The sequence below is a fragment of the Lactuca virosa genome, chromosome 4 (genome assembly GCF_052849685.1).
Source record: "Lactuca virosa cultivar CGN04683 chromosome 4, Lactuca_virosa_CGN04683_v6, whole genome shotgun sequence".
Classification (NCBI taxonomy): domain Eukaryota; kingdom Viridiplantae; phylum Streptophyta; class Magnoliopsida; order Asterales; family Asteraceae; genus Lactuca; species Lactuca virosa.
In genome coordinates this window covers 419,104,132-419,130,168 of record NC_136429.1, presented here as the reverse complement: position 1 = coordinate 419,130,168, position 26,037 = coordinate 419,104,132, and positions in this window count along the sequence as shown.

Genomic DNA, 26,037 nt, shown 5'->3' with positions numbered 1-26,037 from the left:
AAAAGAAGTAGGGATGTGGAGCACGGGAAGATAAACTTAGTCATGGGAAATAGGAAAGTGTCGCATGTAACCAAGATTGGAGTTTATTCTTTATTGCTTAGTAATGGTTTAAATTTAGATTTGAATAATTGTGGTTACTCGGCCGATATGGCGAGAAACATTATTTCCTTTCATAGTTTGTACAAACAAGGTTTTACCTTTTCTTTTAATAATGAAGTTGGTAGTATTAATGCTTATTTTAATGGTGTATTTTATTTTGAAGCATTACCTTGCAATGGTATATATGAAACTGTGATGGTTGTAGATAACCTAGGAAATAATGTGTTGAATATTGATTCGTCCAATGTTTTGGACAAGGCATTCTTTTGGCATTGTCGTCTTGGACATGTCTACAAGAAGCGCATAGACCAACTCCAAAAGGATGGAGTCTTGGAGTCATTTGACTTGAAGTCGGATGACACTTGTGAATCTTGCTTACTTGGAAAGATGACCAAGTCACCCTTCACTGGTACTTGTGAAAGGGGTGAAGGTCTGTTGGATCTCATACATACTGATGTGTGTGGACCATTTAGAACCGCCACAAGGGATGCTAACCGCTTCTATGTGACTTTCACTGATGATTACAATAGGTATGGCTATATCTACTTAATCAAGCATAAGTCGGAAACTTTTGAAAATTTCAAGGAGTTTAAGCAAGAAGTGGATAATCAATTGGGCAGGAAAATAAAGATGCTACGATCCGATAAAGGAGGAGAGTATCTTAGTATCAAGTTCCTAGACTATCTTAAGGAATGTGGAATTGTTTCACAATTGATGCCACCTAGGACACCACAACTTAATGGTGTGGCTGAAAGGCGCAATCGAACCTTGCTAGACATGGTTCGTTCCATGATGAGTCGAGCTTCTTTACATATCTCATTCTAGGGGTATGCCTTAGAGACTGCCGCCCATATCCTTAATCTAGTCCCTACCAAAAAGGTTCCCGAAACACCTCACGAGATGTGGACAGGGAAGGTTCCCTCGTTAGACCACATCAAAGTTTGGGATTCCAAGGCTTTTGTGAGACGCGAGACTCACGACAAGCTCTAACCTCAGAGTGAAAGGTGTATTTTCATCGGCTACCCACAGAAGTCCTTTGGATATCTCTTCTATAGACCGAGTGACAATGTTGTCTTCATTGCGAGGAGAGGAGTCTTTCGCGAGAGAGAACTCATATGCAAAGAGGACAGTGGGAGGCAAATTGACCTTGAAGAGCTTCAAGAGTTAAGCGATTAAGGAACCCCAAACACTAGCACTCAACCCGATGAGGAAAATCCGGTTGAACCAATTGACGAGTCTGTACCTCTGAGGCGTTCCAGTAGAGTTAGTGTTCCACCTGTGTTATATGGTTTTCATATAACAGCTGAAGGTGATACATTTATCAGTGATAGCACACTGGTAAATCTGGATGAACCTAACAACTACAAGGAAGCCATGGCAGGCCCCGAGTCTGCAAAATGGAAAGAGGCTATGGACAGCGAGATTCAGTCCATGTTTGACAATCAAGTTTGGAACTTGGTTGACAATGTACCGGTTCGTAAGATAGTCGGGTGCAAATGGATCTTCAAGAAGAAGACCGACATGAATGGGAAAGTACACACATATAAGGCGCGACTAGTTGTGAGGGGCTTTACTCAAACTCAGGGACTTGACTATGATGAAACCTTCTCACCAGTAGTGAAGATTAAATCTATAAAGGTTATGCTAGCCATAGCTGCATTTCATGACGATGAAATATGGAAAATGGATGCCAAAACCGCTTTCCTTAATGGAAAGTTGGCTGAAGATGTTTACATGAGTCAGCCAGAGGGTTTTGTCAATGCAAAGTACCCTAATAGAGTGCGTAAGCTTGAAAAATCCATCTATGGATTGAAACAAGCATCTCGCAGATGGAATCTTTGCTTTGATGAGAAAGTCAAAGAGTTTGGATTTTCGAGAAGCGAGGATGAGTCCTATGTATATGTTAAAGCTAGTGGGAGTATAGTAAGATTTCTTGTATTGTATGTAGATGACATACTGCTCATAGGAAACAACATCCCAACCTTGCAGGAGGTTAAGTCCTGGCTTGGGAAGTGTTTCGCTATAAAGGACTTTGGGGAAGCTGCTTACATCCTAGGGATAAGGATATTGAGAAACAGGAGTAAAAGACTAATATGACTTAGTCAAAGTACCTACTTGGACAAGGTGTTGAAGCGTTTCAGCATGGAGAACTCCAAGAAAGGTGACTTACCTATCCAAAGCAATACCAAACTGAGTAAGACTCAGAGTCCGAGTACAGAGGCTGAGATAGCAGAGATGAGACGAATACCATATGCTTCCGTAGTTGGCTCGATCATGTATGCTATGACTTGTACTCGCCCTGACGTGGCCTTTGCTTTGAGCATGGTCAGCAGATATCAAGGGAATCCTGGTAAAGCTCATTGGATTGCGGTTACGAACATTCTTAAGTACATGCGGAGGACTAAGGATTGGTTCCTTACCCTCGGTGGGAGTGATGACTTGAGAGTGACAGGGTATAGTGACGCTAGATTTCAAACCGACAAAGATAATTTCCGCACTCATTCGGGTTGGGTGTTTACCCTGAATGGAGGAGCAGTAACATGGAAAAGTTCCAAGCATGAGACTGTAGTTGATTCAACGTGCGAATCAGAGTACATAGCAGCAAACGAAGCATCGAAGGAGACGATATGGTTGAGAAACTTCATAGGAGACGTTGGAGTCATACCATCCATAAAGGAGCTTGTGGAGATTTGCTATGATAATGAAGGGGCGGTTGCCTTAACCAAGGAACCGAGAGATCATGGTAGATCCAGGCATATCGACAGAAAGTACCACTTCATAAGACATCAAGTAGAAGAAGGAAACCTCGTGGTGAAAAGGATATCGTCAGAGGACAACCCAACAGATCCCCTTACGAAGGCACTGATTAGGGTTAAGCACTTGCAGCATGCAAGGGGCATTGGGCTAATAGAGGATATTAGTTTTAGTGTTTAGATAAATAGAAACTTGTAATAGCTAAATTGTAATTGACATTTGATGATTAAATAAAATGAGTTTTATTTATAAGTAAAGTTACTGTCTTGTGTCAATTATTCACTATTGTTTGACTTTGCATGTTTTAACTTCCAAAATAATAAGATTATTCAAACCATCCACAGTCGATCATACTTTGGAAGTAGGTAATGAGGCTAGACTGTCATGAGTTGGCTTGTAGATTGTCTAAGCCGATAGACATAGCAAAAGTTTGTTACACCATTCATGAGTGCTCCTGGAATAAGATATAAGTATTGGATTCAACCCGCGCTCACCTGAATTACTTCATGGAATTTATCACGAGTAATTGTGAGACGATAATACATATAATCTTCAAACCAAGATATATGAGTTGTTGACTACGAGTTGGTTATGCATTGATGGCATGAAAACACATCAGTAACTTGATGTTATAAAACGTCTCATTGTGCATGATTTGATGAGTAGTTAGTACAAGCATATAATGTCGAAGTTTATCTGTTACTTTTATCCTAAGAGGATTAAAAGCGATATCTTGGGCCCCTCGATGATTCTGTTTTGACTATGTGTCGGGCCCGATCAGAACTATATTGATGTGTTCAGTTATGTTCTATGTCAGACGAATCGGAAATCTGGAAACAAATTGCAGGACAATAAGTATGACTATGTTCCATGTATTTGTCCGCATAGATATCTTGAGAACAGAGGAATATATGATCCCTTATCTAAAGGACGTGTCACTGACTGGGTCAGAGTTCGACAACGGCTTTTGAAAGCTACGATTGCTAATCGGATTTTGAAGTTGCATTGGAAGTTATAGTTATTAGACTTATCCAAGTGGGAGACTATTGGATTAGGTGTCTAAGCCCATAACTATAATTGGGATGTACTTGACCCGATAGTAGCATGGTCCTTTTGGGTTACCTTCACCAGTGCAATTTGATAGGATGCACTTTTGAGAATAAGGTTATTTATGATTTATTAATATATTACAAGTATAATATATTAATATGAAATCATATTGTTTAATAAGTATTGATCAAGAATTAATTTGGAATTAATTTTGTGATAAAAAAGAGACTAATTAAATATATGGGGATTAATTATGTAAATCAATGATTCTTATAGTGTGGGCTAATGATCCATGGTTATTTAGGATGGGCTAAACCTATGACATCCCCTAATTTCTCGGCCAGAAAAGACCGATTTAATTTATGCTTTTTAAAATAAAATCAGAGAAATCTTTTTAAAAGATGTTGCGGAATTAGTCCCCAAAACAAAACATAATAAAAGTTTATCAAAACCTTCATTAAGAAATGTATATTTTCATTTCATATCAAAACCTCGGGATGTCATGTTCCGATACAGATCAAAAGCATAAACAAGACATTATAAGCCTTTCAACAGTTATTTACAACTACTGGCCTATAATCCAAAAATCTCTCATCGTCCTCCGACTATGCTCGGGGTCTACTACCTGTAACATAAAAAGCTGAGTGGGTCAGGCTTGGGAGCCTGGTGAGCATATAGGGTTTTCAACCCACAATAATAATAAACTTATTAAGTTCACCAATCAACAATAACCCTGATTACCCATTCCCGTTGTCCTCACTTTACGTCCCTAAACACCTATAACAAGGGACCTAGCCTAAGGAATATCATCGGGATGGACACTACTGCTAAGGGGTTCCCTCAGCCATACATGTCCTAAAGGCAACCATGAGGGGGATTGGAGTACGCAGTGAACATTTAGTTCACCAACACCTACAAGTTGCGAACCTGCTAGTGTGCCACTGGAATGTCTAGAAAAGTCCGTGGTCGTCATCTATACTCCGTTAGAAGACTTCGCCAACAACAACAACCACAACACCAACACCGACACCGAGGCCTCTCACCATTTTAACACACACCGACTATTTCGTCTACCCATGTTCTACCCAACATATTTGTAGATAAAATACATATACAGTTTAAAACTTGTATAAAACATCTGTTCAACAGTCACCTCAAATAAACAATTAATATATTTACACATAACACGTATTTTAAGGTAAATACTTCATATCTATGTGTAAAGTGAAAGTAACTACACACTCACATGATTCGATGATAATCGGGCAGCAATTCGTTTCCGAAAACGTTCGTTTCTAATAAAACCGAGAGTTTTATTGAGAAACCGGGCTCTGCGAAGGTCGGGCTTCGAAACCGAAAAGATAAATATTCCGGGCTTCTCGGCCACTTCGTGGCGTATTCCGGGGCTTATAATCGATACCGGGGCTTTGGGGAATATTAAAATGAAGAAAATATGAAGAAATGGGCTAAAAGTGGCAAATTTCCAAATGTATCCGAGAAGGCTCGCAACCTTCTATTTATAGGGGGATGCTTCTGATCGGACGGCTGAGAAGCTCCCAGGTGGCAGCAGATCCGAAGGCTCGCAGCACCTGCTCGCACGTGGGCTGCGCATGCGAAGGGCTCGCTGTCATCTTCTAAGTGGACCAAGGTCTAGGGTCCGAGATAGGGGGTTCGTGGCACCATGCGAGGGCTCGGACACGAGATAGGGGGTTCGTGGCACCATGCGTCGGATTTTCAGTGGACCGCTTCGGATGACTCAGCGGTTTCAGACACGTGGCTCGTATGACTCACCGATTTCGGACACGTGGCACTCATACATCGTAGGTGACGTGGCCTATGCGAATTTTCTCGGATTTTAAAATAATTTCTTGATTTTCGCGCCAAAACTTCTAAAATCCATAACTTTCGCATACGAGCTCAGTTTTTGACGTTCTTTATATGCACGCGTAGGTAAAATTACGCTCTACAACTTTCGTTTAGACTTCGTCGGCTGATTTTGATTTTAATTTTTATATTATTATTTTTAACAGACCGGGACAGGAAATCCGTTAAAAATTCATAACTTCTTCATCTGACGTCAGTTTCCGTCTGTCTTTTTGCCGTTGTGCTACAATTGACGAGACATTCGATTCTCATTTAGGTTGTGTCGGCTAAAAATCACTCGATCTAAAATTTGAGTTTTTAGTTGTCTACTGCTAAGCTGAAACTTCGAAAAATCATAACTTCCTCATACGGAGTCAGATTTGGGCGTTCTTTTTATACCTACTCTCGGTTTAACGAACACTATGAGTTTCGTTTAGATCACTAAGGCTAAAAAGTAATTTATCAAAAACTCACTTCTTATGACATTCAGAACCGTGTCGGTTTTGTCGCGAAACTTCGACAGGTCATAACTTCTTCATTATAACTCGGATTTCGGTATTCTTTATATATCCGTAATCCTTGTCACGACCACTACAACTTTCTTAATAGATATCGGCTTTATCTAATATTTATTTTTGACGCTCATTTTTATTCTTAATTAATTAACTCATAGTAATTAAGCATAAAACACATAATATTCAGATAATTCCTTTTCATTTCTTCAAAATGAGTTACAAAGGTTAACCTAGACTATCACCCCAATATTAATGCCTAGGCTAGAAACACGAGTGTTACAATTCTCTCCCCCTTAGGATGATTCCGTCCCCGGAATCACACATCACCAAACAACTGCGGGTAGCGATTCATCATGTCACTCTCCGTTTCCCAGGTGAGATTTGGTCCATTCGTATGTTTCCAGCGCACAAGCACTAAATCAACCATCTTGCGTCGCAACTTCATAGTCTTACGGTCAACGATTTCCTCCGGTTCTTCGATCAACCTCTTGTTTTCATCCAACCTTAATTCAGAAATAGGAATTATGTCGGGCACATCTCCCATGAACTTTCTCAAATAACACACATGAAAGGTGTTATGAATACCCTCCAGTTCTTCCGGTAATTCTAGCTTGTAAGCTTGATTCCCGATCCTCTGAAGAACTTTAAATGGTCCAATAAACCTTTGACTCAACTTTCCCCTTTTACCAAATCTTATAAGTCCCTTCCACGGCAAGACTTGAAGTAAAACCGAATCTCCAACTTCGAAGGATATCGGTTGTCTTTTCTTGTCAGCATAACTCTTTTGTCGATCTTGAGCAGCTAACATCCTCTCCCTAATTATTTTCAACTTTTCAGCAGTCTGATGGACTATTTCAGGTCCCATAAACTGCTTTTCCCCAGCTTCCAGCCAACATGACGGCGTTCGACACTTTTCTCCATACAAAGCGTGATAAGGTGCCATCTTGATGCTTGAGTGGAAACTATTATTATAGGAAAATTCTACTAGAGGTAGGTGTTCATCCCAGTTACCTTGGAATTCTAGGGTACATGCTCTCAGCATATCCTCCAATGTTTGAATCGTTCGTTCGCTCTGACCATCAGTTTGCGGATGGTAAGCTGTACTCAAACACAACTTGGTACCCAATTCCTCTTGTAGACTCCTCCAAAACCTTGAGGTAAAACGACTGTCACGATCGGATACAATCGTTAACGGAACACCGTGAATCCTCACATTTTCCTTTACGTAAGAATTCGCAAGTTTATCCATAGACCATTTCTCTTTGGCTGCTATAAAATGCGCACTCTTAGTGAAGCGATCAACGACCACCCAAATCATGTCGTGACCGTTCTTTGTTCTGGGCAGTTTAGTCACAAAATCCATGGTAATATCTTCCCATTTACCCATGGGTACAGGCAAAGGTTCTAAACTCCCATACGGTTTCTGATGTTGTGCCTTAACCCTAGCACAAGTTACACACTCGGCCACATACTTAGCAACATCCAGCTTCATCGTCGGCCACCAGTAATAGGGTTTTAGGTCCCTATATGTTTTCGTACTGCCGGGATGAATCGAGTACATGGTCTTGTGAGCTTCTTCCATCAGAATATCTCTTACTCCTCCCGTCTTAGGTACCCAAATCCTATCTTTGAATACCTTCAGTCCTTGACCGTTTGTATCAAACACCAACGTTTTGCCTAAACGTTCCTCCTTCCGGTCAATTTTATTTGAAGCTTCCTCTTGAGCTTTCTTTATACTTTCCACAATTGTAGAGACAACTTCAATTCTCAACGCTCTTGGCCTTTTCTTTTCAAGATTTACCTTCCGACTGAGAGCATCAGCAACAACATTTGCTTTACCAGGGTGGTAAAGTATCTCACAGTCGTAGTCCTTGAGTAACTCTAGTCAGCGCCGTTGCCTCATGTTCAATTCTTTCTGATTAAAGAGATATTGGAGACTCTTATGATCAGTGAAAGGTTTACATTTAGTACCATAAAGATAGTGCCTCAATATCTTTAAGGCGAATACTACCGCTGCCAACTCTAGATCATGAGTAGGGTAGTTCTTTTCATGCTCTTTCAATTGCCTCGATGCATACACGATCACTTTATCCCTTTGGGTCAGAACACAACCTAACCTAACTCCAAAGGCATCACTATAGACTGCAAAGTCATCAACTCCTTCAGGTAATGAAAGAATCGGTGCTTCACACAATCTCTTCTTTAACTTTTCAAAGGCTTCCTTATGCTTCTCATTCCAAGCATAAGTAGCTCCTTTGTGGGTCAAAGCTATTAATGGAGTAGCAATCGAAGAAAAGCCTTGGATAGATCGGCGATAATATCCGGCTAATCCTAAAAAGCTTCGAATCTCTATAGGACTTTTTGGTTGTTCCCACTTCATCACAGCTTCAATCTTTGCTGGGTCAACCATTATCCCTTCTTGGTTAACCACATGACCTAAAAATTGGACTTCTTGAATCCAAAATTCACATTTGGAGAACTTTGCATACAGCTTCTCCTTTTTTAGAACTTCTAGCACTTCACGCAGATGCTTTTAATGCTCCTGCTTGCTTTTCGAATAAATCAAGATATCGTCTATGAATACTATCACGGATTTATCAAGGTATGGTTTACAAACCCTGTTCATCAAATCCATGAAAGCTGATGGGGCATTGGTTAGTCCGAACGACATAACCAAAAATTCATAGTGTCCATATCTTGTTCTGAACGCGGTCTTCTCGATATCCTGCTCCCTCACCTTTAGTTGATGGTACCCTGACCTAAGGTTGATCTTCGATAAATATCTCGAACCTTGCAACTGGTCGAACAGGTCATCGATCCTCGGCAACAGGTACTTGTTCTTTATCGTCGCTTTATTCAGCTCTCTGTAATCGATGCACATTCTCATGCTCCGGTCTTTCTTCTTTACAAATAACACAGGGGCTCCCCAGGGTGATGAACTAGGTCGAATGAAACCTTTGCCCAATAACTCCTAAAGTTGTGTCATAAGTTCTTTCATCTCTGTTGGTGCTAATTGATACGGTGCTTTTGCTATCGGCATCGTTCCTGGTAACAAGTCGATACGGAATTCCACTTGTCGATCAGGGGGCAATCCGGGAAGATCTTCGGGAAAGACTTCTGGATAATCACACACCACCGGAATATTCTGCACCTCCTTCTTCTCCTTCTTAGCATCGATCACGACGCTAGATATGATGTACATCCCTTGGCCAAACACTTTCTGGCTTTCATTAGGGAAATGATTCCAGAGTTTACTTTACGTTTGTCTCCATACACCATAAACGACTCTTTCCCTGGCGGGTTTACTTTTACTATCTTCTTCCTACACAATATTTTGGCATCATTGGCACTAAGCCAATCCATTCCTAAAACTACGTCGAATCCATTTAACTCGATAGGCAATAATTCCTCGTGGAACTTATTCCCATCCAAGTCAATGAGGATGTTTTTCATACGATGGCTAACAGGTACAAACTTGCCACTAGCAATCTTGACTATTATAGCATTAACTAGTCTATCTACAGGCAAAGCTAGTTTTCTACCAAATTCATGCGATATAAAGGAGTAATTGGCTCCAGAATCAAACAAATTTTGGGTAGGCAATTCGTTTACGAGAAAGGTACCTGAAGCGACATCGGCTTCTTCTTTCGCAGCTTCGAGTGTCATTTGAAAGGCTCTCGCCTTTGGCTTTGGTGGAAGATTGGGCTTTGCTGCATCCTTCTTCTTCGGGCAATCCCTCAAAATATGCCCTTCTTCATGGCACCCATGACATACGTTATTAGTGAAGGTGCATTTATTGGCATAATGCCATGGCTTTCCACATTTGTAACAGGTGAGTTCCACGCTACATTTCCCAGCATGTTTCTTCTTGCACCTGTCACCCCCACTTGGCTTCGGCTTCTCCTCCGAATTTCTCGAACCAGTCTTCGAGAACTTGTTCTTCTTATTGGAACCTGAAGTTCCTTCAAACTTTCTCTTTTCGCCAACTTCAGCCTTGCTGGCGGCTCTCCCCTTTATCATATCTTCAACAGACTTGGCAGCCCAGATAGCTGCCTCCAAAGTATGTGCCTGACATACTGGCACCGCATACTCCCATGGAAGTCCCTTTGTGTACCTGTCAATTTTTGCCAGCTCATCTGGGACAATACGCAAAGCAAACTCCATTTTGTCTGTGAAGTTATTCATATATTCGTCAACGGTCATACTCTCCTTCTTCAACGTTAGAAATTGGTTTTCTAACTCGAGCACGTTTTGGGCCGAGCAGTACTTGCGCTTGAAGTGCACCAAGAACTCTGCCCAAGTCAGTTGCAGTGGCTCATTAGGGCTTAGGGTTTTCCTCAAAGTGTTCCACCAACGAGCAGCACTACCCCTGAACTGACGCACTGCGAATGTGGTTTGTAACTTGCCTTGGCAACCACAAGTCATGAAAGCCAATTCCATTTCCGAGATCCAATCTATTACTCCGACAAGATCTTCTTTTCCAGTGAAAGTTGATGGCTTGCAAGTCATAAAGTCTTTATACTTGCACCCATTTCTCTCCACTCTATCTTCGTGGTTATTTCTCCCAACCACAAGCGGTTCACTATGACCAACCGATCTACTGTTGTTTCCTTCTTCAGATCGATCGTCATTCAATTCACGTTGTTCAACAGGAACTGAAGGTTCATCCCTGTTGTTCAGCAACATTTTCCTCAATTCCTCCCTCTATTCAGCCATCATGGTCTGAATCACAGCTCGTACTCCAGCCATGGTGATGGGTTCGGGTGCAGCTCCTACTATAGGCACCTGTTCCACCACTTGAGGTTGAGGTTGTTGGTTTCTGTTTGCATTTCCCGCTCCACTTCTAGTTCTTGCCATTATAATCTATATACCGAATAAGGCGAATTTAGGTCTTTATCCTTGTTAGATATTTCAATTCCCTTATCACTCCGAAATGTTTACATGTTAGTTCTAATCTCGTAATCATACGCTTAGAATCCTACACACATAAGGTTTCCAGATCCGGTCGGCAACAGACCATAGATCCGAACAAATAATGGCATATATGGCAAACATATAGCATTTAGCACATAAAAGCATTTTAGGCACCTTTCCTAAAATAAACTAGTGCTCGTGTCTTAAATATGGTAGACACTCATCTCACAATCATCACTTAGCATTCTAAATTTAAGTCTAGAAATCGTAGGATATTTCTTAGTTCGCTTAAACTAATGCTCTGATACCAACTGTGACATCCCCTAATTTCTCGGCCAGAAAAGACCGATTTAATTTATGCTTTTTACAAGATGTTGCGGAATTAGTCCCCAAAACAAAACATGATAAAAGTTTATCAAAACCTTCTTTAAGAAATGTATAGTTTCATTTCATATCAAAACCTCGGGATGTTATGTTCCGATACAGATCAAAAGCATAAACAAGACATTATAAGCCTTTCAACAGTTATTTACAACTACTGGCCTATAATCCAAAAATCTCTCATCGTCCTCCGACTATGCTCGGGGTCCACTACCTGTAACATAAAAAGCTGAGTGGGTCAGGCTTGGGAGCCTGGTGAGCATATAGGGTTTTCAACCCACAATAATAATAAACTTATTAAGTTCACCAATCAACAATAACCCTGATTACCCATTTTGTTGTCCTCACTTTACGTCCCTAAACACCTATCACAAGGGACCTAGCCTAAGGAATATCATCGGGATGGACACTACTGCTAAGGGGTTTCCTCAGCCATACATGTCCTAAAGGCAACCATGAGGGGGATTGGAGTACGCAGTGAACATTTAGTTCACCAACACCTACAAGTTGCGAACCTTCTAGTGTGCCACTGGACTGTCTAGAAAAGTCCGTCGTCGTCATCTATACTCCGTTAGAAGACTTCGCCAACAACAACAACCACAACACCAACACCGACACTGAGGCCTCTCACCATTTTAACACACACCGACTATTTCGTCTACCCATGTTCTACCCAACATATTTGTAGATAAAATACATATACAGTTTAAAACTTGTATAAAACATCTGTTCAACAGTCACCTCAAATAAACAATTAATATATTTACACATAACACGTATTTTAAGGTAAATACTTCATATCTATGTGTAAAGTGAAAGTAACTACACACTCACATGATTCGATGATAATCGGGCAGCAATTCGTTTCCTAAAACGTTTGTTTCTAATAAAACTGGAAGTTTTATTGAGAAATCGGGCTCTGCGAAGGTCGGGCTTCGAAACCGAAAAGATAAATTTTCCGGGCTTCTCGGGCACTTCGTGGTGTATTCCGGGGCTTATAATCGATACCGGGGCTTTGGGGAATATTAAAATGAAGAAAATATGAAGAAATGGGCTAAAAGTGGCAAATTTCCAAATGTATTCGAGAAGGCTCGTAGCCTTCTATTTATAGGGGGAGGCTTCTGATCGGACGGCTGAGAAGCTCCCAGGTGGCAGCAGATCTGAAGGCTCGCAGCACCTACTCGCACGTGGGCTGCGCACGCGAAGGGCTCGCTGTCATCTTCTAAGTAGACCGAGGTCTAGGGTCCGAGATAGGGGGTTCGTGGCACCATGCGAGGGCTCGGACACGAGGAAAGGGGCACGCGTCGGATTTTCAGTGGACCGCTTCGGATGACTCAGCGGTTTCGGACATGTGGCTCGCATGACTCACCGTATTCGGACACGTGGCACTCATACAACGAAGGTGACGTGGCCTATGCAAAATTTCTCGGATTTTAAAATAATTTCTCGATTTTCGCGCCAAAACTTCTAAAATCCATAACTTTCGCATACGAGCTCCGTTTTTTACGCTCTTTATATGCACGCGTAGGTAAAATTACACTCTACAACTTTTGTTTAGACTTCGTCGGCTAATTTTGATTTTAATTTTTATATTATTATTTTACGACAGGAAATCCGTTAAAAATTCATAACTTCTTCATCCGACGTCCGTTTTCGTCTGTCTTTTTACCGTTGTGCTACAATTGACGAGACCTTCGATTCTCGTTTAGGTCGTGTCGGCTAAAAATCACTCGATCTAAATTTTGAGTTTTTAGCTGTCTACTGCTAAGCTGAAACTTCGAAAAATCATAACTTCCTCATACGAAGTCAGATTTGGGCGTTCTTTTTATACCTACTCTCGGTTTAATGAACACTACGAGTTTCGTTTAGATCACTAAGGCTAAAAAGTAGTTTATCAAAAACTCACTTTTTTCGACATTCAGCACCGTGTCGGTTTTGTCGCGAAACTTCGACAGGTCATAACTTCTTCGTTATAACTCGGATTTCGGTATTCTTTATATATCCGTAATCCTTGTCACGACCACTACAACTTTCTTAATAGATATCGGCTTTATCTAATATTTATTTTTGACGCTCATTTTTATTCTTAATTAATTAACTCCTAGTAATTAAGCATAAAACACATAAAACACATAATATTCACATAATTCCTTTTCATTTCTTCAAAATGAGTTACAAAGGTTAACCTAGACTATCACCTCAATATTAATGCCTAGGCTAGAAACACGAGTGTTACAAAACCAATTAGATAGTTCATGGAGGTTTAACCCATGGAGCCTAAGTAATATGAAAGGTCATGGTGTATTAGGGTTTGCATGGATGTAACCCTAGCATTTGTCACATTATAAAAGCACACCCCTAGAGCCAAAATCGGCTACCCCATTCATTCTAGGAGAGTGATATTGATTTTGTGCTAAGTAACTTATTCTCTCAAGCCTCCTCTTGCACTTGGTGTTTGTGTTACATTAGAGGCATCACACTTGAGGTGATCAAGCTTTCAAAGGTCAAGAACTACAAGTCCTACTAAGAGGTAAGTTATCTAAGTAGTTGTATTGTTCAATTGTCAATTTGTATGCTAGTTAGGATGTATGCTTTGGAAAATTGAAAATGCATGTATAATTACAGAAAACATAGATCAAAAGCACCTAGGGTTGCATGTGCACCGTAGGAGCGTTATAGTGCTGAAAACTCAACATCTATAAGCATAGGTTTATCCAATACTCAAAATCTCCATTTTCTAAGTACTCGTGAATATTGTATCAATCCCATGCAATGTCCAAACTTTATGGACAATCTACAATCAATTCATGATAGTCTTGATTCACTACTTACTTCCAAAAGTATGAGAGACTGTGGAATTTTGAATAATATTTAAATTACTTAGGGAAGTAAAACATGCAAAGTGAAACACAATAATAAATTAATTAATATGGTATCATACCCATTAATTATAAATAAATCCCTATTATTTAATCACCATAACAATTACGAATTTATTCATTGTATAATCTTTTGAGTAATCAACTAACCACCTGAATTAAGTAACATCATTCATTCCATGTTCTAAACACGCGTACTATGCCCCTCTATGGTCCTTTCTTTGTGAGCAGATCGAACGTAAATTACTCAAATGATGCTTATTTCACAATTTCAAATTCTTATTGTTATCTAAGATGTAGTGGAATTTCATCTTTACATGCATTGTCTTTCTGTGATCTCGAGGTTCTAAAGTCAAAGAGACTGAGCCTTTGATATTACAGAATGTTCCCCAGGAACTTGTTACTTGAAACAATTCCATGGTTATGAAGTTTCAAATTCAAGGTACACTCCCAGAACACTTTTCTTGTATTAAAGTTTTCAAGTCACATGTAGATTTTACAAATATCTCCCATTATGGAAACATTTTCATATTTCCATATGACCATCAAATCTGACCAAGAATCATCTCAATAGAAAACCTGACACTATGGTCCTTCCAAAAAAAATACCATACTTCAACTGTCCACAAGCAACCAATCCTTAGTAAAACCTTAGAATGTTCTTGACAGCTTGTTTTATGACTCTAGTCACTTAAAATTCTAGTCCATTTTCCTCACAATTCTTAGAGCATTTGAAAAATTAGAATACATGAATATTATAGCATATGTAATCGACCCCATATCTGAAGCATATGGAACTCGATCCATTATATCTTATATAAGCATTTAATATTTGTTCAATCTCTTGCAATAATATTTCCATATACAGAATATCCAACGTTGAAACATTTCAACATGCTATTCATATATGACTTTGACTAAGCTTTATTAAACTATACAATTTAAAACTTTAGATTCGTAACTTAGACATTTACTTAGAAATCAACTAGACTTCTAGAAATCAATATCTATTTTACTTTTTCATGGAAGTGTAGATTCCAATTTTGCGATGCTTCGTCAAGCCTTTAATTAGGCTTCTTAATGTTATGCACTTTATCTGGATAGCGTATGTGTTCAAACCCTTTCAAGATGTGATAAACATATCCTCTGAAAGTTTAAACAATTCCTTTCCATTCCTCACAATTCAAAATATGAAGACTGATGTTGTAATCATATTGTTAATTTGAGAATGAAATTAATACAAACAATATCCGTATTGATAAGATTTCTTAAAATCCATCAGCGAAAGTGTTTCCTAATAATTATTCACATGAATTAGAGTGAATCCTTTGCCATCTCGATTTAATGGTGCATACGTTACTATCCATATGAATCCATCATTTCAAACCTACGGTCATAAGATAAGGTTTATGATAAACCAATCCAAATTCAATTTTACTTCATGGACTGAACTTTGCTATTAAATTTCTTGCCTTCTGGAAGCTCAAAGGCCCACCAGTGCTTCCATGTTCTTAGCAGCTCACCCATAATGATAAGTGTACTTTCACTGACCAACGTGCTTTTCTTTTGCAGGTAAATGAAGAACATACAACTCATAATCATTCCCAACTCAACCGAAGTGCACAAAAATAAGAATATATAAATTAAACACAACAGGTTTTCAGCCTCAGGTCGCGTGCTAGTGATAACTTAAAAGGATCATTGTGGGTTGACTCTTGCAAGATCAAATCAACATGACTCTCACTGACTCCTTGACATATGAGTTTTTTTCTCACGAAACATTCCTTGACGAGCTAAAACAAATATTCAAAAGATTCGTGCGGATTCCCGACAAGAAAACACTCCATAGAATAGGACTTAGTTTATCTTTTGTTCTTCGATCAATGAAAACATCCAAACTCCAGTTATAAATGTGCTAGAGTAAGGAAATCATTATTACTCCACATATTACAAGGTGTGTTCATCCTTCTTAGTTTAAAAGAGTTTAAAGATATTATTTATAGTTACTAGAGCATGGCTCTAATACTTGGTTGGGAACAAAGTATGACTCATCTAATAATCGAATCATTTCCGAAAATGTTCGATTCCTCTTCTTAGTGATACAATTGCACTGAGATGTCCATGGAGGATTAACTGTGATACAATTCTACAATTACTAAGTTGATCGTAAAACATGATACTAAAGCATTCTCCTTTATTTTTAGATTAAAGAACCTTTTATCTTTCTGCCTAATAGATTCTTCCATTCGTTCTGCTACTCATGAACTTTTCAAAAGTATTATAATTATGTCTAATCTTATAAACAAAATCATATTTACTGAAGCATCAGTAAATCATAACGAATAGAGTTATCGTCCCTTATGGTGGATCTGAAGAGTCCATATCAACATGTACTAGATTCATTAGTCATTCACTTGTCTCATATAAACATATGAACAATGATTTAATAATAATTTTCCAAAGAACAAGATTCTCATATATTATATAGTTTGAATGTACGACATCAAGTATCTGTCCAGTTGGCGATGATATTTCTTTTCACTTGGTCAATTATGATAGTATCATCATCGATATCATAAGAATCAAATCCACAATTAATATTGTTAGTATTGGAAACATAACGAACATGCCACACCCCCAGTCGATGGTGGAAACGTCGGGTTGTGCGACGTAGGGATATTGGGTCACAATCATTGAACAGTACAAAACAATATGTAACATAAATTTCACTTTTATTCATAGATAATAAATTGCATTGGATTACTAGAATTTATAATACAAAGGGGCCCTTAATAGGTAGGCATAACAATAAACGATAATAATCTTCCAGTTGCTTCATCGATCAAGTGCTGCTTCAGAGAGTGCAAGCTTCAATCTCAAGATTACCTAGGAATAAATGAGGTTCTGAAAACGTCAACGTAATGTTGGTGAGTTTACAGGTTTGAATATTATATCATTGAAAATACATTTTATATGCAACTTTTTTAAACTATTTAAAAATACTATAATTTGGATACTTTACTTATTATTTATCAGATACTACCATTTTCTTTAGGTTTTACCCTATCAAATGTAGTATAATATAATTTTGTTTGTACTATAATTATCTTATAGGTATATACATATATTACATTAACTTTTATCCTAGAAGTATGCTCATGAAGAGCAATATTTCTAATCTTAGAATGAGATGGATCTTTCATATGTCAGATTAAGTTGGGAATATCATCCAATCTTAATATATATAATTGTTTTGCTTTATTAATTAATTCACTATTTAATTTTATTATATATATATATATATATATATATATATATATATATATATATATATATAACAAAGCCAAACTGACGGAATAGCGACATAATGTCTAACCACACGATGAGTGACGACGTAATATAATTTCCTTTGATATAATTTCCATAATTATCATTATGTATATATGGTTAACCATAATATATATATATATATATATATATATATATATATATATATATATATATATATATATATTACCATATATAACATGATATTAGGATAGAGTAACAGCTAAGTACAGTGTCTTCCTTAAACATTGGCCACCATTATTTCTTGGTACTATGCTATCCTAAGAAAACGGTCAGCATAACATCTAGGTATAATCCTTTCATAGTATATTGTGCATTATAACGATTAGGCATAATACATTTGCTTAAAACAAGGCAGAGTATCTATCGACATATTATCCTAACGTTCCATGCTTTGTATAAACTACTAATATAAAAAGAAATATATTTTTGTAAGTTTGACAAAGCAGTTTGGAAGCATGTATTACCCCCACCCAACGTAAAACAATCGAAAATAGTAAAACTGGGGTTGTGAACTCACCCTTGAAGCGTGCTTTACTAGACTTTAGGACCGCGACTGGTGGCGTCAGGGGATCGTGTCACAACTAGCATTTTAGGAATAGGTTTTCCTATTCATGTACAGGATAGTTCTGCGTGTAACTGCTGGATTAGGTGTCTAAGCCCATAACTATAATTGGTATGTACTTGAATTGATAGCAGCACAGTCCTTTTGGGTTGCCCTCAACCTAGCAACTGGACAAGGAAATTATGAAAGGAGAGATATTAATTTATAAGATTAATAAATTAATATAAATGATTTATTAATATGTTAAAAGATTAATATATTAATTAGAAATCATTATGTTTAATTAATAGTTAGCCAGAAATTAATCAGAATTAATTTTGGGGTTAAAAGTATTAATTATAAAGTACAGGGACTAGTTTGCAATTATCTAATAGTTGAGTGGAAGGCTCCAGAACCTCCTTGGAAGGAGGTGGACGAAATCTATAGGGGAAACCCTAAGGATTTCGTCCAAGGGGCTTTGGATTAGCTTAGGCCCCAAGCAAAGGAGTATTAGGGTTTTCCCTAAACCCTAGATCCCTCAGCTATATAAGGAGCCTCCCAGCTCCTAAATTCGGCCACTCCTACCTTGGAAGAAACCCTAGGCCGATTTTTGCATACCCTACCCTCTCTCCTTCAAGTTTCCTTCTTGCTAGTTCTTGGGTGTGATTCCATTAGAGGCATTACATTTGTGGTGCTAGGCTTCCAAGAAGATCAAGTTCAAGAGGATTAACAATTGTTTGTTATAACAATTGAAAGGTATGTAATTCTAAAACCCTAGTTTGTTAATTTCGAAATTAGCCTCTCTCCTGTAGGGTTCTTGTTTGTAATTCAAAGTTATATGTTCAATAGTTAAAACATAGATCCAAAGTAGGTTGCATGTGAACTTAGGAATTGTTTTTTCTAGTTTATTTGTTTTACCTAAAACCCATCAGTGGTATCAAAGCCATTGCTTGTTTTAAATTGAATTACTATAATAGTTGAATTGCAAATTAGGGTTTATAGCCATTAAACCCTAAAGGCCAAAATTTCCGTTTTTAGGGTTTTTGGTTCAAAGGGTTTTTTGAAAAACCCTAGCCTCCATGAACCCTAATCGAAATTAGGGTTAGGGTTTTGGAAAACCCTAGCCTCCTCCCTTGAATTTCGAAATTTGCTTGTTATTTTAGGGTTTTATCTTATTTTGGATAATTATTACTTGATTAGATAATTATTGCCTAATTGGGTAATTGAGAAAAATAAGGAAATTATCCTTTACCCTAATTTTCGAAATCTAGAGGGATAAGGATTAGGATTAAATAAGTTGTTTAATTTGATTAGATAATCCTTACAAGATTTAATAGATTAATTAAAAGCTAATTAATAGATAATTATTAAATCTAGTTATTTGGTTTATTTTAAATTTAAATTAATAGTTTAATTTTTTGAAATTTATATATAAACCTTAAAGTTTTAAAAAGTTTAAAACACACCTTATATATGTATTATAATTAAAAGTTTAATATTATATATGTATAAGAATATGGTCAGTCAAATCGCTAGTATGCCTCATTCACGAAGCTAGTCTATAAGGGGGGTATAAGGAAACTGCCTATAAAATGGTAGTTGAATGGGTGTCCACTCTCACCCACCGCTTCCTTGATTAGTGGAGGGTCGTTAGCAGAACGGGTTTGATAGGACAACTACATCTCATTAAAAGTATAATGTTATTAAAGAAAGTACTAGAACATTATTTTACAAAATCCCAACTCTAGTTACTTTAGGAAAAATGTGAAAAGTATGCTAATCCATGAAATTGCACATTATGCTTTATTGGTCGTTAGTGGAGCGTGTGTGGTTAACCAGCACACTAAAAGGCACTAATAAAGAGTAGTAATGGGTATCTCATAATTGTCATTTTGATGGAGCGTGTGTGGTTTAGCAGCACATCAATAATTAATGATAAAGACAATGAGGTTACCAAGCACATTTGCATGGTTATTCACATCTTGTATGTGATCCTCGGCATCCCAGTCACAAATAGAAGAGCATAATCTGAGATTAAAACATGCCATTGAATAGTTTCAATGTATCTCAAAAGAATTAGGAATTTCACTTCGTTTATTTCGTCTAATGGTGGAATTGGTGAATCGTCATTCACCTACCTTTATGAAATTTACACTTGGATCTCGGCATCCCATTTCTAAGTTGTGAATCTTCATAGTTGGATCCTAACCTTAATATTATATCTTTGGGTTATTATATTGAGGTATCTTGAGATCTAACTAAAACTTTCTTTCTTTTCAGATGTCTACTCCTGGAAACACTTCTGCTTCATCATCGTCCAACCACAACTTCTCTTTGCTCAACATTTTCTCCAAAGTCATTATGGATGGCTCTAACTATAACGATTGGATGCGTAACATCAAGATGGCGCTTCAATTTGAGGACAAAGAATATGTCCTTGAAAAGGAGCTCAAAGAGCTTGATGAGTCTAAAGCTACTCCTGAAGAATATGCTGTCTCTAAGTCATTATGATGATACTACCAAAGTGGCATGCATCATGGTCGCAACCATGTCCCCAGAACTGCAGAGGTACTATGAGGACTACTGGCCCTTTGAGATGAACAAGGACCTTATGGAGAAGTACCATAAGCGAGCTCGTCAAGAAAAGTTTGAAGTAGTCAAGTTACTCATGGCTTGCGAGATAAAAGAAGGGGAGTCGGTTGTGTCTCATGTGCAAAGAATGCAACGCTACATTGAGCGTTTGGTCAAGCTCAACATTCACTTTGATGAGGAATTGGCCATTGACATGGTCTTGAACTCATTACCTGATTGTTATGGTCAATTTATTCTAACTTACCATTTGAACAACACTGAGCAGACACTGGCCCAATTGCACAACTTGTTGCAGACAGCTGAAGCAGGGATGAAGGTTAAAAGTATAGCCTCCACTCCTGCAAGTTCCCCTGTCTTGGCTATTGGACAGGGAAAGGGGAAAAAGAGGAAAGGTCCTCCTAAGCAAAACTGGATGAACAAGGCTCAAGTTGGGTCATCTAGTAATGGCCCAAAGGCTAAGCCCAATGCTACCATTCCCCATGTTTTTGATCCAAAAGATGCAGATTGCTTTTATTGCAATGACAAAGGGCACTGGAAGAGAAGCTGCCCAAAATATCTACAGGATATCAAAGATGGCAAAGTGAAGCCATCTTCAGCAGGTATTTACACTATTTCTTCTAATAACTCATTATCTTCTCGTTCATGGGTCCTTGATACAGGATGTGGTTTTCACATCTGTTCTGATTTACAGGGGCTAAAAGAAAGTGAGGAGATAGAGCGAGGAAGGATAAACTTGATCATGGGAAACAAGAAGTCTTCACCAGTGACCAAGATCCGAGTTTATCAACTTTTGCTTAGTAATGATGTTAGATTAGATTTATTAAATTGTTGCTATTCGTCTGAGATGACGAGAAACATTATTTCATTTCATGCATTGTTCAGACAAGGTTTTAAATATTCTTTTAATGATTTGAATGGTTCAATTTTTGTTTATAAGAATGGTGTTTTTGTATTTGAAGCTTTGCCTGGTGATGGTGTGTATGAAACAGTCACTTGTGTTGATAGCTTAAGAAATAGTGTATTTAATATTGACTTGTCTAATAGTGTAGACAATGCATGCTTGTGGCATTGTCGTCTTGGACACATTAACAAGAAACGCATAGCCCAACTCCAAAAGGATGGAGTGTTGGAATCATTTGACCTAAAATCAGATGATATGTGTGAATCTTGTCTTTTGGGAAAGATGACAAAATCCCCATTCACAGGGTCTTGTGAAAAAGGTGAAGGTCTGTTGGATCTCATACACACAGATGTGTGTGGGCCCTTCAGATCAACTACAAGGGATGCTAATCGATTCTATGTGACTTTCACTGATGATTATAGCAGATATGGCTATATCTACTTAATCAAACATAAGTCAGAAACCTTTGAAAAGTTTAAAGAGTTTAAGCATGAGGTCGAAAATCAACTGGGCAAGAAGATAAAGGTACTTAGATCCGATAGAGGCGGGGAGTATCTTAGTATCGAGTTCAACGACTATCTGAAAGAATGTGGGATAGTCTCACAATTAACTCCTCCTAGGACACAACAGTTAAATGGTGTAGCTGAGAGGTATAATCGAACCTTGTTAGACATGGTTCGTTCTATGATGAGTCGTGCTTCGCTTCCTATTCACTTCTGGGGGTATGCCTTAGAGACAGCCGCCCACATCCTCAATCTTGTCCCTACAAAGAAGGTTGCCAAAACACCTCACGAAATGTGGACGGGGAAAATTCCCTCGTTAGCACATATTAAAGTTTGGGGTTGTGAAGCTTTCGTAAGACGGGAGACTCACGACAAGCTAGCAGCTAGAAGTGAGAAATGTGTTTTCATTGGTTACCCAAAACAGTCTTTTGGATATTTGTTCTACAGACCTAGTGAAAACGTGGTCTTTGTAGCACGAAGAGGAGTCTTTCTAGAAAGAGAGCTCATATTCAAAGAGGACAGTGGGAGCACCATTGACCTTGAAGAAATTCAAGAGTTAGCCAATGAAGGAACCTTAGATGACACTAACACTCAACCAGAGGAAACAGTTCCTGTTGAACCAGTTGATAACTCATTACCTCTTCGAAGATCCACTAGGGTGAGTGTGCCACCTAAGTTGTATGGTTTTCATATTACTTCAGACGGTGACACATTCATCAGTGATAGGACACTGGTAAATTTAGATGAACCAGTCACTTATAAGGAAGCAATGGCAGGCCCAGAGGCTTCTAAGTAGAAAGAGGCAATGGACAGCGAGATTAAGTCCATGTATGACAACCAAGTTTGGAATTTGGTTGATAGTGCACCAGGTCGTAAGACAGTTGGGTGCAAATGGATCTTCAAGAAGAAGACAAACATGGATGGAAATGTGCACACATTCAAGGCTCGACTGGTTGCAAAAGGTTTCACTCAAACCCCGGGGGTTGACTATGATGAGACCTTTTCGCCAGTAGCTAAGATTAAATCTATTAGGATATTGCTTGCCATAGCTGCCTTTCATGACTATGAAATCTGGCAGATGGATGTCAAGACTGCTTTCCTTAACGGGAAGTTGGCTGAGGATGTTTACATAAATCAGCCAGAGGGTTTTGTTGATGCAAAGTTTCCCAATAGAGTGTGCAAGCTTGAGAAATCCATTTATGGATTGAAACAAGCATCTCGCAGCTGGAATCTTTGCTTCCATGAGAAAGTCAAAGAGTTTGGTTTCTCTAGAAGTGAAGATGAGTTTTGTGTGTATATCAAGGCTAGTGGGAGTATAGTAACTTTTCTGGTGTTATATGTCGATGACAAATTACTCATTGGTAACGACGTTCCAACCTTGAAAGATGTTAAGTCTTGGCTTGGAAAGTGTTTTGCCATGAAAGACCTTGGAGAAGCTGCCTATATTCTTGGGATTAGAATATTGAGAGATAGAAAGAAGAGACTAATTGGACTTAGTCAGAGCACATACTTGGATAAGGTACTAAAGAGGTTTAGTATGGAAAATTCCAAGAAGGGAGAGCTACATATCCAAAGCAATATCAAATTGAGTAAGACTCAATGCCCGAGTATAGATGAGGAAATAGCAGACATGAGTCGTGTACCTTATGTTTCCGCTGTCGGATCGATCATGTACGCTATGACATGTACTCGCCCTGATGTGGCATTTGCTTTGAGCATGGTCAGTCGCTATCAGGGAAACCCGGGTAGAGCTCATTGGATAGCGGTTAAGAATATACTCAAGTATTTGCGAAGGAGAAAGGACTGGGTCCTTGTGCTTGGTGGCAATGATACTTTGAGAGTAGATGGTTACAGTGATGCCAGTTTTCAAACGGATAGAGATAACTTCCGTTCTCAATCTGGCTGGGTATTTTTACTGAATGGAGGAGCGGTTACTTGGAAAAGTTCCAAGCAAGATACAGCGGCTGATTCTACTTGTGAATCAGAGTACATAGCAGCAAGTGAAGCGTCGAAAGAAGCAGCTTGGTTAAGGAACTTCAACGGAGATCTCGGAGTTGTTCCATCCGTCCAAGAGCCTATGGAACTGTTCTGCGATAATGAGGGAGCGGTTGCCTTAACAAAGGAACCGAGAGATCATGGTAAAACCAGACATATCGACAGAAAGTACCATTTTATCAGACATAGAGTAGAAGAAGGCCATCTTGTAGTAAAGAGGGTGTCATCTGAAGATAACCCAGCAGACCCCCTCACAAAGGGTCTGAGTAGGGCTAAGCATATTCAGCATGCTCGGAGCATAGGACTGAAAGATGATATTAGTTGTAGTAGTTAGATTAGTTCTGAAACTTGTAACAAAGTAAATGTAATTGACTTTTGGTGATTAAATAATAAAGTATTATTTCTGAGTTTGTTTGTTGCCTTTTGTCAATTGTTGATTGTGTTTCATTTTTGCATGTTTTACTTCCCGAATAATAAGATTATTCAAACTCCACAGTCGCTCATACTTTTGGAAGTAAGTAGTGAATTAAGACTGTCGTGAATTGGATTGCAGATTGTCTGAGGATAGACACGGCAATAGAATTGCTGCAATGTTCATGAGTACTCAGAAATTGAGATTTGAGTATTGGATAAACCCTCGCTCAGAGTATCACTTCATGGAATTCATCACGAGTAATACTGAGACGATAATATCTTATAATCTTGAAACGAAGATATATGAGTTGTAATTTACAAAGTCGGTTATACATTGGTGATACGAAAACGCATCAGTAACTTGGTGTTATAAAACGTATTGTCATGTATAATTTGATGAGTAAAAGATACAAGCATATGAGTCAACGTTTATTCGTTCCTTTTGCCCTAACCGGAAAAGCGATATATGTGGGCCCCTCGATGATTTGGTGTTGACTTATGTGCTGGGCCCAGCCAGGACTAAATTGATGTGTTCAATTAGAAGTCCTGCATCATCACAAATCAGAAATCGGGAAACATAGATTCTGGACAAAGATATTGATTACATTCCATGTCTTATGTCTGGGGATATCTTGCAGAACGAAGGATTATATGATCACTTATCTAAGGACACGTAACTGACTGGGTCAGAGTTTAGCAACAGCTTTTGGAAGCTACAATTTGCTGGTCAAATTTAGAAGTCATACTAGCAATTATAGTTACAGACTTATCCAAGTGGGAGACTGTTGGATTAGGTGTCTAAGCCCATAACTATAATTGGTATGTACTTGAATTGATAGCAGCACAGTCCTTTTGGGTTGCCCTCAACCTAGCAACTGGACAAGGAAATTATGAAAGGAGAGATATTAATTTATAAGATTAATAAATTAATATAAATGATTTATTAATATGTTAAAAGATTAATATATTAATTAGAAATCATTATGTTTAATTAATAGTTAGCCAGAAATTAATCAGAATTAATTTTGGGGTTAAAAGTATTAATTCTAAAGTACATGGACTAGTTTGCAATTATCTAATAGTTGAGTGGAAGGCTCCAGAACCTCCTTGGAAGGAGGTGGATGAAATCTAAGGAATTCGTCCAAGGGGCTTTGGATAAGGCCTTTGGATTAGCTTAGGCCCCAAGCAAAGGAGTATTGGGGTTTTCCCTAAACCCTAGATCCCTCAGCTATATAAGGAGCCTCCCAGCTCCTAAATTCGGCCACTCCTACCTTGGAAGAAACCC